At 39.7% G+C, this 14,162-nt stretch overlaps 1 long non-coding RNA gene across 1 annotated transcript in view; it reads right to left on the minus strand.

Annotated features, from left to right (window-relative positions):
• The window catches only part of LOC117152049, a 38,823-nt gene extending 24,667 nt beyond the window's left edge, over positions 1–14,156 (minus strand). Inside the window, exon 1 of the long non-coding RNA XR_004462274.1 lies at positions 13,798–14,156. This is a non-coding gene — a long non-coding RNA (uncharacterized LOC117152049). The remainder of the gene's footprint in view (positions 1–13,797) is intronic.
• Between the last annotated feature and the right edge of the window lie 6 nt (positions 14,157–14,162).

Raw genomic sequence — 14,162 nt, forward strand, 5'->3', positions numbered from 1 at the left:
AACTATTTAACGCCAATATCGAGCATAAATCAACGGATTACAGCGAGTTTCGGTAAAAAGGATTTGTCCGTTCGGAAATAATGGTTGTTGCGACCATTTTACACGCGGATTATACTTTATGAACACAATCCCATAGAACAAGTGTGTTACACGTATTGTTTCGCTGTACGTCATTTCGAGCAATTAAATGTCGCGTAACACCGGTACCAATCCTTGTCAATCACGATTAACGAGTATGTACTTTTTACACCCATCGCTCGTTACGTGGTCCGATTTTTCTCTTTTACGATTGTTATACGCACTTTCTTTTCTCCACCCTTATCGGTAGAGCATGAATTCGAATGATTTTCTGGGACGCTTGTTTTTACGACCAAAGAAGGAAAACAGGCGTAGCTCCGCCGATAAAAACAGTACTTGTTGTCGTCGCCGCTGAAAACGCCGGGGAAATTTAGGTAAACGTCCTGGTCGCTTTTATGCCCTGCTTTTATTAATAATAATGTTCACGAAATTTATGGGGGTACCTGCTGCGCTGGACGATTACGTCGACGATGCGTCGAGTACGAACGCTCGAGATTCATAGGGTGTTTCCATTTGAATCTATAAATGGAATGCGCCACGGTAAAAGAGATTCACACAGACACGCGCTCGTTCCTCCAGTCCCGTGATGAAAAATCAATAGACGGGATGCGCGGTTTGTAACTTGCGACTAAATAGAATTCGTGTCCCTTTTTGTTGTACGTGAGAATAGAACAGGTTTTTTTGTATTGAGACTTTGATAAAAATAAAAAAGCGAATGGTATATACATTTCTGATACAATTGATGCAATTGATCGTAAAAATATTTGACTGGCACAATATTTTAAACGCAGTCTGTGAAGCAGGTTTGTAATATAAAATATTTAAAATTTGTTGGAATGGAATCGACAATGAAAAAGCGGCGAGGAATATGCCATTGATAAAGCATAAAGGTAAGTAATTAAGTTTTGGTACTAAAAATTAGCGTCGGGAAACGATGTCAAATATAGGATAACGTCATACTTTATTTTCAAACTTTCACGCTATGCTTGTAACATAAAGCAATAAATATCTGTCAGAAATAAATGTCTTTTATATCAGTCTTCTTGCTGTTTTACGATTTTAAATAAAATATACAAAATATCTAACGTAATCTAATAAGTACCTTTATGACCAACTATATATAAGATACTGTAAGTTATTAGGGTAGGTTTGGAATCAACCTGTTGCAACATACCAGGTGCTTTCTCAAGTCAGTCTACAACTATTGCATAGAAAGTGTCTTTCATTATAAAACATGACGTAAAATATATTTAAACGATACCTCATCAAGTCCATCGTTCGAAACAAAGTTTAAAAATGATACTTATGATATTCACCTCGCGAAATACAATTTCTCCGAATGCGATATTTGTTACGAAAGATATCTGAACGCAGGAGGGATAAATGTATCCGAACAATTACGCGATTATCCAAATGAATCCAACAGGTATGATTTTACGAAGAATATCGTATAAAAGAATTAACAAGATTTATAATTCAACACGTTACAGAACGCAGTGTATTTTAATCCTTCGTTTCAACATATTTTCTCCGGATACAAACGAACATATAGAATCGTTGAATTATCACTATTTCACTGGTTCCGCCACGAAACGCATCGCGAACTCGTTGGTAGAAAACGAAGAATCCCTTTCGAAACATTTTCCCTCGTTCACTACGGGTCGTACTACCGGCAATTGAATAGCGTACGATCTGCAAACCGGCGAAAAAAGAAAGTCGAATAAATTATTTTTCCGGTAGAGCCTGAGCGGACGCGATGATGCCGCTGAAAATTAGCGAAGTACGCAAAAGCCGGGTAGAAGATTTAAAATTCAAATCGGCGGCCGTAAAACGCGCAGGGTGGCCCTGTTTCCCCGTGGTTCCTCTTTCGAGATTTTATGGTGCAAGTAATGCGAGAAACGCGGCGTATGAGTGCACGCGTTTGAAGTCTGCTGACGATATTTCTCTCTCCTTTTCTTCCTTTCACGTTCTCTTTGTGTGTCACCAAACACGGAGAATTCCCGATAGAAATCGGCGTACCGTGTGACAAGGTGCGTACGCGTCCGTCGTTATAATTCGGCCGACGCGCGTTAACTCGCCGAGCAATCGATCGAAACGTGATGCAACTCAACGAGTGCCGTCTGAACTTCGATTCTCGTTTCGACAACTTGCACGTGAAACTTTCAGCGAGAGGAAGATCTTGAGAAACTCGTGTTATCTGTCGAAAAGAACCAGATCGGAAAAAGGAGCAGAACTCCGTTTCTGATCAGAAAAATTTGAAAGTTGCTTCTTTTGAATAAATTCTAAATCGAAAGTACAAGAAAAATTGGAAAAATTTCGGTTAATAGTTATTTCACTGTAATTTGATCGGTTTTTGTTTCAATCGATCATACTTATGAAGAGAAGGATCGATTCTTCAGGCTCGCCTTTGAAATGAAATAAAAGAGGAGATAAAAATTTAAATTTCAGTTTATTCCTATCATTCCTTAAGATAAATAAACGAAAATTGCCAACTTCTTATCGAAATAAATAATCAACAAATATTATTTGTTTATATAAATGGAGAGTATAGAGAAAGAGCACGACAAGTCAAACATTTTATATGGAACAGCAGTTTTAAAATTCAGTATGTTATCAATCAGTCCCATGACAAAATTATCTTCCTATTTGGTCTTGAAACGAAACATGTGTCTTTTCATCATTTGTAATAATGTTAAAATATTAAATAAGATTCTAAAAAATATCCAACAAGATTTCCAAATAACAATTCTAACGATCTTTCCGAATGTCCGGATACCTACTTCCTATACTTTCCACTCTATCGAGCAAAAACTATCATGAAAGGAAGGTTTCAACAGCTCGAAGGATACAAAGAGACGTTAACATCTTATCTCTTGTGACAAACATCGGCCAACCTCCGAATTTCGTAACGTGCTGCCCATAAAAATCGCTCTTATCTCTGTCTATCAGACCTTGAACGCAGCTCGAACCACGTCTTCGACCACGAAGAAAGGCAGAAAAATTGAGCAGACCGGTTCGATCCTGGGCTGAATGAAAGGTAGCTCGTAACCGCAGATCACGCAAATTTCGCGTAAACCGCAATTCACCCGTGTTTTAACTTTTCTTGACTTAACAAATAGCTTTCACGCGGCTTGGAACACTCGAGCGTCTGTCTTTTACGGTCGCCACCAGCTCTTTATCCGGTCGAAAAGCCGCGTCACGGTACGTCTCCGCTAAATAACAGTCGCTTGCCTTCTTACGCGGTCGAGTAAAAAGCGACGCAGAGTCCTGTTAATTAAGATGCCTCGTCTCACACGTGCACGTCTGAGTCCTAATTAATTACAGAACATACGTATAACACTGGAAAATGTCGTAGTTTATGCCGTTCTCGTAATTAATTACCAACCTACCACCTGGCCAGGCTCGCAGTCTAACTGTTCCCATAAAAATGATATAACTCGGTTTACGACTAATCTTTCTTTAGTCGTTTGCGTATTTACTATTGTTTTTTTTCCGACTTTAATCTCGTTAGCCCTGATCTTAGTGGCTTTTAAATTAGCTTGGTGAGTTTTAAATTTATCTTGCTCAATGTTCTAGAGTACCACTCTTACTTTATTTAGGTTATTTCCTTTTTCCGTGTGATAATGTAACTATGTCAATTCATCAACAGTTAATGATGCAATATTACGTTTTCTCGTGGCTAGAGTATTCTTAAATATTACAATTATATTAGTGATTCTAAAGAAACATTTCTACTAAATTACTTTAAAATTTAATAAACCGACAAACGAATATCTTTATCTCGGAATAAATGAACATATTATATATATAAACATTTTGTACATAAAAGTAAAATAAAAATGTATTAAACTAGCGGTACGGAGTTCGGTTCGACTAAATTCTTTGATAATTAGGACCCAATTAGATACTTCACAATATAGGTATTCAAATGTTCTTACCATCCGAATATTTCTCGAAGTAACTGTACATATTTCCTACCATTTTTGAAAACGACGAACAGTTCGAACCAGACGTACAAACCAGAGAGATCAAATTTGGTTGACGAGCGTTTACGAGCGCGTTGACACGTGTCCTTCCGTATGACACGCGACAGATGTCGACTAGTCTCGTCACGTGGGACACGGGAAAGAAGACAAAAAGGAAAACAAGATTCTGTTTCTTCGATCGGGGATTGTCCCCATCTCGACGTGCCACGTCCTGGTGAAAGTATGGCTGACAAGCGCGCTGACAATCGATGTCACCGAAGAGCCTCGAATTTGCACCAAGTAGATCTACTCCGATGATCTGACGGGCACCCTTCTCCAACACCGGCGAATTTATGCCGGCTGATCTTCCATCCTATGCTCTTTATCGCGTCTAAAATGCAGCATCGAGAGGTCGAGACAGAAAGGCCGCCGGAAGGAAGAGTTTTTCGAACGGAGGGACCGATCCAAGTATGGGGGAAGAAATCGAGGCTCCTGGATCGTCGCAGGAAACTCGAGATACATTTACATACGTGGCAAACAACGAGGGGAAAATTTACAAAGATTTCAAAGAACCATTTTTCCCTTCGTTCTTCGTGAAAGCTTCCAACAACTTTTCGATACGTCACATATGAAACTGAAGTACTTTCAGCAAAGCAGTTTTCATTAATAGAAAAGCTACACGCGCGTAAACATTGATGATTATACGAGAAAAATATGATAAATTAATCGAAGATCGTAGGAAGTAAACGCGATAAGTCCATTCTGTTTCAGATTTTTCTGATTTTTGTGTCTTTCTAAAATTGAAAACCAGAATTCGAAAGAACAAGTAATTTAAAAACGAGTGATAAAGTCAGGAGATTCTTTAAGAGAGACTCTTTAAATGTTCAAGTCAGGAAATTCTTTAAGAGAGACACTTTAAATGTTCAAGACGACAAAAGCACGTATGGAATATTAAAGTTATATAAAAATGGAAAGATAGCTTCAATAAGGAATTGGTTAACTATATACTGAATTTTAAAATTGCTCTTCTATAAAAAAACAGGGACTACGTATATATATGTAACATATATTTTTCACCTGTGTTCTTCATGTTTATACACCCTTCGTACCGAAGGGATTAACGGTTGGAAGTTATATCTAACACAATGTTGCGTCACCTTCTTTAATTCGTAGCCAGTTGTATCGAAATCTCAAGCGGAACACCGTTCTACTTTCGACGAGGCAATTTTCTTGAACCGTTTATGCGCCATCGCGCGTAATGTCCGCCGCTTGTTTGCCGTCTAATAGTTCCGTCCTGCTGAGATGGCGCAGTTAATTCAACGCTTGATTTTCATACAAATATAAGAGCATCGCCGGCCATCCTAAAGTCGTTTCTGTTCAAACCAAATATCCATTCCGGTTAATGTTAACATACGGTTAATGATTTCAAATTGTTTCGAAAGAACCGAGAAAAAGGTTCAGCTTCCCTAAACGAAACGATGGTTGAAAAATGACCCGAAACTACATGAAAACGTAATTCATTGTCAATAATATCCAATCTACTTTCTTCATTCGGTCGACAGGATTAACACAACTGCTTTGTACTCGATCAAACACAAAAAGCGACCCTAGACAACGGACGGGATCTCTCGATCGAGACCCGGATTAAAGAACAGATAAGCTACTCGCAGGCAATCGTATCAATGGTTCCGGGCCAATGAAATTCCCCCGAAAGATCTGTAACTCAAATACAACTGGCGATACAAACGCCTTGGTCCCTCGTGTTCCTTGCCGGATCGAATCTGCTACGAAAAGTTCCAAGGCGCAGCAAACGAACAGCCACTCGTAACTCAGAAGCTCCTCGAACAAACTTCCGACGGCAGACGAGTTACTTTTTTAAAAAGTCCTCCGCGAGAGTAACAAGCCGATTTATGCAGATTACCGGCCGCGAATTCGAGGCAACGACAAATTGCCGCCACTGACTGGGCAATACCTTGAGGCTATGAAATATTCACCGCCCCGATTCCTAACGATAGTCGCAACACATCCAACGGCTACAGGTTTATAAGATCGCGAACGTCGACTTATACGGGCAAAGTTTTCGTTCAAACGCAGGAATATAGCTCGAAAACGTGCGCCCTGATGCCTCGCCCCGACACGCCTCTTACGTAGGTATTCTTTTACGACGAGGTGCCAGCACCTTCTCAGACTGGATTTATGGCTATTCTGTTATAACATGTCCCTCGTGTTGCATGTATTATCGACGATACGCGTTGAATCGTTTCATACTTATTTGAAATATAGACGGATACCTTTAGGCGATTATATATAAGTATTATTTGTAGAAATTTATTACGCTGATCGAACAGCCATTACTAGATTTTAGTTGCTTATTAAAATTCATCTACGCTGCTTCAACCAATTTTCCTATATAAAGTCAACCTTCTAGCGATTCTAGCGTAATTAATGAATCTCACTGTATTATATAACCAGAATAATGTGTCAAACCAAAATAGTAAAATTCGAAATATTTTTAATCCATCTTCTGATAATAGCCAATACGCATAGACAATATTCTATTAAATGCTATTAAAGTAATTCATAATTTTCCAACTCAAGCTTTCTATTTTACACTGTTTCCTATGAAAATCTACTTTTCTCAATTACGTCACTCTTAATAAGTATCCAAGCATGCATCATACACATTACAGGCGATCAGAACGAAAAAGTTTTGCGAACGTAAGAGCAAAAGACGAGTCCTCGAGTGGATGCCACGTATCGACGTTCTTCCACTGGCGAGAGTTGATTCCCATTCACTACCTAGTCCCTCTGGCACGCGATGCATCCGAAAGTTCGATCGAAGACGTCGATAATGGAAGGAAACGAACTACTTCTTTCGTGGAAATGACGATCTAATAAGTTCTCTTTGGATTCCAGTCGCGGAATCGCGCTATTCCTCGAGGTTTCACTAGCGGGTTATTTTAGGCGTCTTATTAGAGAATGATTCCGAGGTTTCGCCGGAACGCGAGTCGGCTGACGCTGATTTATGGCTCTCCGTAGTGGGTGTTGGGTAAGCCGGCTAGTATGAAAGATCTGGGACAAATTTTCCCAGCCTGGCGTGTGAGCTGCGTGTAGAAAATGCGAAATAGATGGACAGCCGGGTTAAGAGAAAGTTTGGTAATTGAATGAACCACAGTGAAACATAGATATAATTCTTAACCAGTGTAGTCGAATGGAGCAACGAGACGCTTTGAAGCTAAATTAGCTTCAGCCTTCTAACCGTCCTTTCGGCTGAAACACGTTACACGCTTTAAGACTCGCGTACACGCGGCAGGATAGTAGACGGGGGTGAAATCTGCCTGTTATCGACAGACATATTCTGATCGAGGAGGGGAGAAAGTCGGATCGATCGATCGTCGACCTGTCTCTCTAATAGTCGAGAAAGAGCACGCTAAAGGACGATTCGTTTCACGCCTTCGAGATGGCCGACTGCACGGCCGCGTTATTTAACCGGTGGCGGCCATGTGAACAAAAACGAGAAGAAAGGAAGAATTGGAGAAAGAAAAAAATTGGAAGAAAAAGAACGACTAAGCGAGATGGAATGTCTCTAGCCGGGCGCCTAGCGCACATCCTCATTTAAATGAAATAAATCTTGTTACGAGTAATTTTCATCCGGCCGTCGAGCGGAGACGGGCAAAGAGGCGAGATGGAAAGGCTTTTTAAGGCCGGTACCCGGCCCGATGCGAGACAAATGGATTTTGTTCCGTCGACAGAACCCCACGAATATGTCGCCGCGTGCTTCGCCAAGCGAAACTTCGCGTCTCGTGGATCGGCCAGGAATTGAGACGTCCATTGTGCGTCCGATGGTTGCATAAAATGTTTCACGGGACCGGAGAGGGATGGGCTACCGTGTTTTCAGAAACTCGAAACAAGATTAGGACCGGCACGGGCCGAATTCTGTCGGGAGCAATTAAGCGGCAAGTTTCGATTCGATTTTGCTATTGTTCCGGGGTTTCGAGGAACGGCAGGCAAATGGGTGGGCTTACAGAGGTGTGGAGTTAGTGTTCCGGAAGGATATCGAAGAATCGTGGGGACATTGGTGAAGATAGTTGCGAATGAGTTGGAAGGTTGTAAACGAATTGGGAGATTGCAGGATAATGAATTAACGTCGGAATTAATGAACGTGTTGAAACGAAAGATTTTAAGGTATTTGCTTTGAAATGACTAAAAATGTGTACGCAATCTTTAGAGAGAAATGATGTTGACTTTTATGAAGGCACATATCATCTTTATCCTGTTATCTAAATTACAGTTATCCATGTAAAGTATATTTAAGTGTATGTACATATTTTAGATTCGTATATCTAGAGGTAAGTGTCTATGCTAAAGAGAAAACTAGAAATTCTCATAGAACGGAATGCTTCTGTTCGAGCCGCTGAGAAATCACTCTGATCAATTTCATAGATTGAAAAGTATATAAATTGCTGGTATTACAAATTATTTTTTAAATTCATCTTGGAAATCACTATTCCTTATGTAATTCCCTCGCGACCAACTTATGACATTGAGTAATTTGTTTATTGGGAATTGAATATTAATCTTCTAGTTATGTAATGTGATTAGGGTAATTAACAAAGGGTGCAATTGATCAGTTTGACTTTCCAGAGGCTTGTAAGTATATACGTAGGTGTATGTATAAAGTAAAAATAAGTCAAATATACACCATTCTATAACATAAAAAGATGTCGTGTATCGAAACGATATTTTTAAATTAATTTGAATAAACATACGAATTTTCCAAAATGTCTAATACTGTATCCAATACAATATAATACAACTCCCAACAGAGAGTTATATAATCACATTGTTGTTATACGATGTTCAGTGATGAAGAATTATGGAGATCTGTATATGAAATCTCGGAGATTTCAGATATCACAGCTAAAACCAGAAATTTAAGTACGGCGCCAGTTCCGATTTCTTCAGCCACTTAGCAGGCAACAAAGCGCACGGAAATGGTTGACAAACGAGGCCCACGAATAGCCACGAATTCCTAAGCCGTTATGGATTTATCGCGCGTCGTAATCTCAGAGTACTCGAGAAAATTATGACGAGGCATAACGAGCCCGACGTCATGAGTCACCGCGTTTAATGAACGAGACTAAAAAATGTCGTCCGAAGGTGAACGTAACGATACGCGACAAAGATACGAATCTGTCCAGCATAATCGGCACAGAAAATCTTTTGCACCTCACAAACCCAAAGAAACCTCATCCTGATTAACCAAGTTTTCGGAGTTTAACCAACTTGAAACTATTCTACTATTACCGCTTTTACATTCACATCTTTCATATAATTATTTTTAATTCAAACGGAAATATCTGCCATTTACATAGTTTCACGTAATTTCTGAAACATTAATTTCTAAAACTTTAATGATAGATAAATAAAATTTAAATTTTTCTAAGCAGACAGACTTAAGTGCGATAGAGGTTTTACCAACTATTCCTTGACTTGATAAGAATAACAGTCGATAGATAACGTAATGTCATTTTATGCTTCCCGATTAACTCTTAAACCAACTTTTTTTAAACTACCCTTTCTGAACCTAATAGCACCAGTTTTCATTATATACACTTGAAATCAGATTAGGTATTCAATTAAATGATTCAAAGTCAAGTAACTCGATTTGCATAAATTCAAATTCAAATAGCTTGACTAATCTGCAAACCATCTCGAAGCTCCGTGGAAACCAGAAAACCTATCAAGATCATCTAGAAGAAACAATTAAAACGATCTCGACGATCGATCGGGAGATTCGCGGTGATCGACGTCGGCCGTTTATCAGATAGATCGGATCAGACTGTGTGCAGTTTACCTAGACCGATAAACGGAGCGTTTTCGTTATCGAGGAACGGATATTCCTGTTAGCCCTAATAGGGTTCGATAAAGGAGATAAGTAAGCGGCTTAACGGACTAGCGGTAAAAATGCGAGCACCGATGCACAGACTGGAACGAACCCTGTTCGACGTTACACTTTTTGTTTGCGACCTCGATTCATGGCAACTTTGCCTTCTTTATGCAATAAAGCTTACCGGGAGAAGCTGTGGTCCTCGAAATAGAGATCGCCACGCCCCACGCGCCACTAAACGACATCCACCTTTTTCTATTCCCATTCGCCGAGGGGGTTTCATTCTTTCAGTCCACGAGAAAACTCTCCTTACGATCGCGAGTAAACACCTAACCAGACGTATATACCACGGAATCTATTGAAACGAGCCAGAGAAAGAGAAAGATTTTCAACGCGGTCGAAAGTACCGGCAGGCTCCCTTTGGTTGGCTCCTTTTTAAAAAGGGACTCGGCCAACCCCTCCGTGTCTCAAGTTCCACCCCCGTCTTTCACGCTGACAAAGTGGATCGATCTCGTCAGTGTCTTCGCTTCTCCCCGGGACACGTTGCTCCATCGGAGGCCTACTTTCCACTCGATTTTTCCAACTTTTCACTCCGTTCTACGCACCTTACCTTCCCTCTATTCCTGCATTACGATTTCTACGTCTCATTGTTTCACCGGAGTTTCCATTTCGTCATCGATTCTCGTCGCAGAATCTACCCCTCTTATGAGAGCATCCGAGCGAACCAATTGCAGTGTCCCCTCTGTTTTCCCGGCCACGGGTTTCGATATCAGAAACTACTCGGTTTCGAGGAGCTCCGAGAGACAAGCCTTGGAAACTTTTAATCGCGAGAGAAGTTATCGTTGTCGACCACCGTGGGCTCTGGCTCGCGGCAACTTTTCGGCGTGAAATACACGGGAGCCGCGTTAAGTAACGTATAAATATGATAATTCCGCGGAGGCAACGACTCTCGTAAATCTGACGTTATGCAAATGTTTGAGTTCTCGCCAGCTTCCTTAATTGTCACGAGTTTTTCCGCCAGAATAACGCCGTGCCGCGACGAAGCGACTTTCGAAAGAGAGAAAAGAATACGATGTTGTTTAGAATCTTGTTCTTTTCTTTTGATCTGTTTTAAATTACTTCGTTTCTATTGTTTAATTTCCGTAGTATGGATATGGTATTTTTAAGTTAATTTAAAAACCAGTTTATCGACATGGTGGTTTTTCCTTTTCTCGTCATAAATAAAGTGATGTCTGAAAAGTGTTTCAATATCCTAATATTAAATTGGTCAGCCAAGAAACGAATTACGTACACAGTATATTGGAAATTTTATACATTTTAACATACCTATATATATTTTATATATTTCTGCATATTTACGTATTAGTATTCGCAGTTTTGTTAGTTTAGTTGCTGTAAAAACACAATCTGTATTATTTTTTGTTCACTATATAACACAACTTTGGCGAAATGATTTCATGACTCACTGGAGAAAGATTCGAGACGGCACGTTGCTCAAAATATTAGAATATTCAAGTTATTTGCATCCTGCTAATAAATACAGTACAGAACGTGTCAAGTCCCGCAGGCAAATTTGTAATATTCATGATGTAACGATTAAATGAGCTATATCTCAGAATTATACCAACGAACTGCTATATTCATAGGAGTGGCAGTACTAATCATGATTTTAACACAGAATTTATTCGCGTGATTCAAATAATTTAGTATTTTAATACATTCCGCAATATTTTATGTTCTCCTGGCACAAAAGCACGGAATAATGTATCGTGATATGAAAATGTATTGTCAATTAAAAGAACGTATTACAATCAGAAATCACTTTAAGCCGTTTATGATTTTCCATCAGAGTAGGCTTATACTCGAAAAAGAAATGACCATGTAGTGATTAAATGAGCTATACCTCAGAATTATTCTTACAACCTGCTATACTGATAACAATGACAATCATAATTTTAATACGAGATTTATTTGCTTGCTTCCAATAATTCACTGTTATAACTGCGCGATAATTTTATACCGCGTGTTAGCACGAAGGTACAGAATGATACCTTCATAATTCAAAAACTGACTTTTCAATTAAAAATATCCTGATGTAATACGTAATAAGAGAATCATAATTTCTTGTCAGAAACAACTTCGAACAAAAATAACTAACAAGTCGATTTTCAGACAAATATCAATTACACCTTACAGTGAACACGATCACTACGATTACCATATTTAAAATCACCATAGTCTTTTTGTACTATTTAACATTATTAGCGAAATTTCATAAATCACGACGTATAAAAACTAGTTTGTTACGAAAACATGCATGATCCTAGAAATCGACTATTTATCATATTCGACGTAAATTTGTTAGAGTAAAACTTGTCACCAATTCATAAATATTATCGTTTCGTAAATTATTGCGCAACGAAGACCAAGTACTTAGAATTATTACTTCTCTTCCACGAATTACCACAACAGATTAGAAGAAACTGAACACGGACAAAAAAGAACAACAAAAACAAATAGGAACGAAAATACCAGATGCATAACTTAAAATCGTTTCGAAGAAATTCTACAGGTCATAAGTTATAAAAACAAGCAAAATTCAAGCCAACCGATTATCGTACAAAAAATTGTAGCAACAGATCTCGCGACTAGTTTACACGTACTATCATTTGGTAAATTATTGTGCCGGGAATACTAGATACGCGGGATTTCTACGAAACACCACACAACAGATTAGAAGAAACCAAAACAGAACTGCAAAACAAAGGGGAAACAGATAGAAACGAAAACTATCCGACACTTGTCTCAAAATCGTTCCACAGCAATTTGTTTTTCGAATTATTGATTGCACTTCACCTTCACGCTAGAAAGTTAACATGTTGTAACGACGGGACTACACGAGTGAAATTAAACGTCAACGATATAGGCCAGCACGAAGAAATTGCTCAGCTCACGGTATAATTACAGACGTTGCCGCGCGCACTTAATTCTATAACCTAATAGCCGGACACGACGATCTCGGCAAAACTTCCAACGCGAGAAAATGCTTCCGTATAATCGATGATACAAATCATTGGAAAGAATCGTCAACTTATATTGTGCACTTATATGATGGAAACGTTTTCGGCAATTTCGCTTTCACGATAAAGGCGCATCATCGTCAAAGGTAAAACGTTTCAAAGCCACTCGATTAATCTGAACATTACACCGCTTTGAGACAAGCGGAGAAACATTCCAGACGTTCACCGTGTCTCTCTTTATCCATCTCTACGTTCGAGACGAACTTCAAATCGCCAGACGCTCTCTAAGAACGGTGTCTATCTAATTTTCGACCGATAAACTTCAACGAAAACAGCAGACACCGTGCACTTCAAACGCCCGCCAAATTTCCGTCTGTCTGACGCTTATCTCATCCACTTCCGTTCACCTTGCTGTCTACAGCTAAGGAATTCGTATAACACGCCAGTGTGAGGAGAGAAAACAAAACTGGACACGAAACAATCAGCGAAATTTCGATCGGTAATCGCGGTAACTCGGAAGCAGTCGGCTAGTCACGTGCCAGACACCACAGCCACGGTATTTCAACGCACCGGCACAACACCGGACCAGTTTTTTTCTTGCTTGTCGGTGGCAGCTGCCCGAACTGTTAAAGGTCTTCGCATTATTTCCTGTTCGACGCACGAACATCGAGAAAAAAAGAATATTGCGACGCGTTCCGTGTCGTGCATCGATACACGCAAGAAACCCGCAAAGTACCGCGATACGAGACCCTCAAGACACTTCATTTCGTCCGTAGAAAAATATGATCGCGGTTTAAAATGCAAGGAAAGACGTGTAAATAAAAAATGAAATGCAACGACTCACCGGTGGGTACCGGATGACACGATGCTTTCTGCCACTCGAATTCCCTCGGAGAAACGTCAAAACGCCAACTTGAGAAATCCACAGAGTCACTGTTTAGACTCGATGACAATCGATCACCACATACGCGATTACGTGTCACTTGTCACAAGTTCGAAATAATTGTATTAATATATCCGACTATTTCAGAGAGTAGGCAATAGCGAAATATGACAGTGAATACTTCCGATTAAGGGCAAAAACTATGTTACGAAATGCTTGGTACGAAATCGTATCGTAGATTTAGTCACCGGGCTGCGTCCGTGCGTACAACCGTTCGGCTCGGAGTCTCGCGCTCAACTGGTCTCCGCTCGTTGGCGCGGATTTCT

Source organism: Bombus impatiens, unplaced genomic scaffold, assembly GCF_000188095.3.
Source record: "Bombus impatiens unplaced genomic scaffold, BIMP_2.2 scf_0633, whole genome shotgun sequence".
In the NCBI taxonomy this organism is placed as follows: Eukaryota; Metazoa; Arthropoda; class Insecta; order Hymenoptera; family Apidae; genus Bombus; species Bombus impatiens.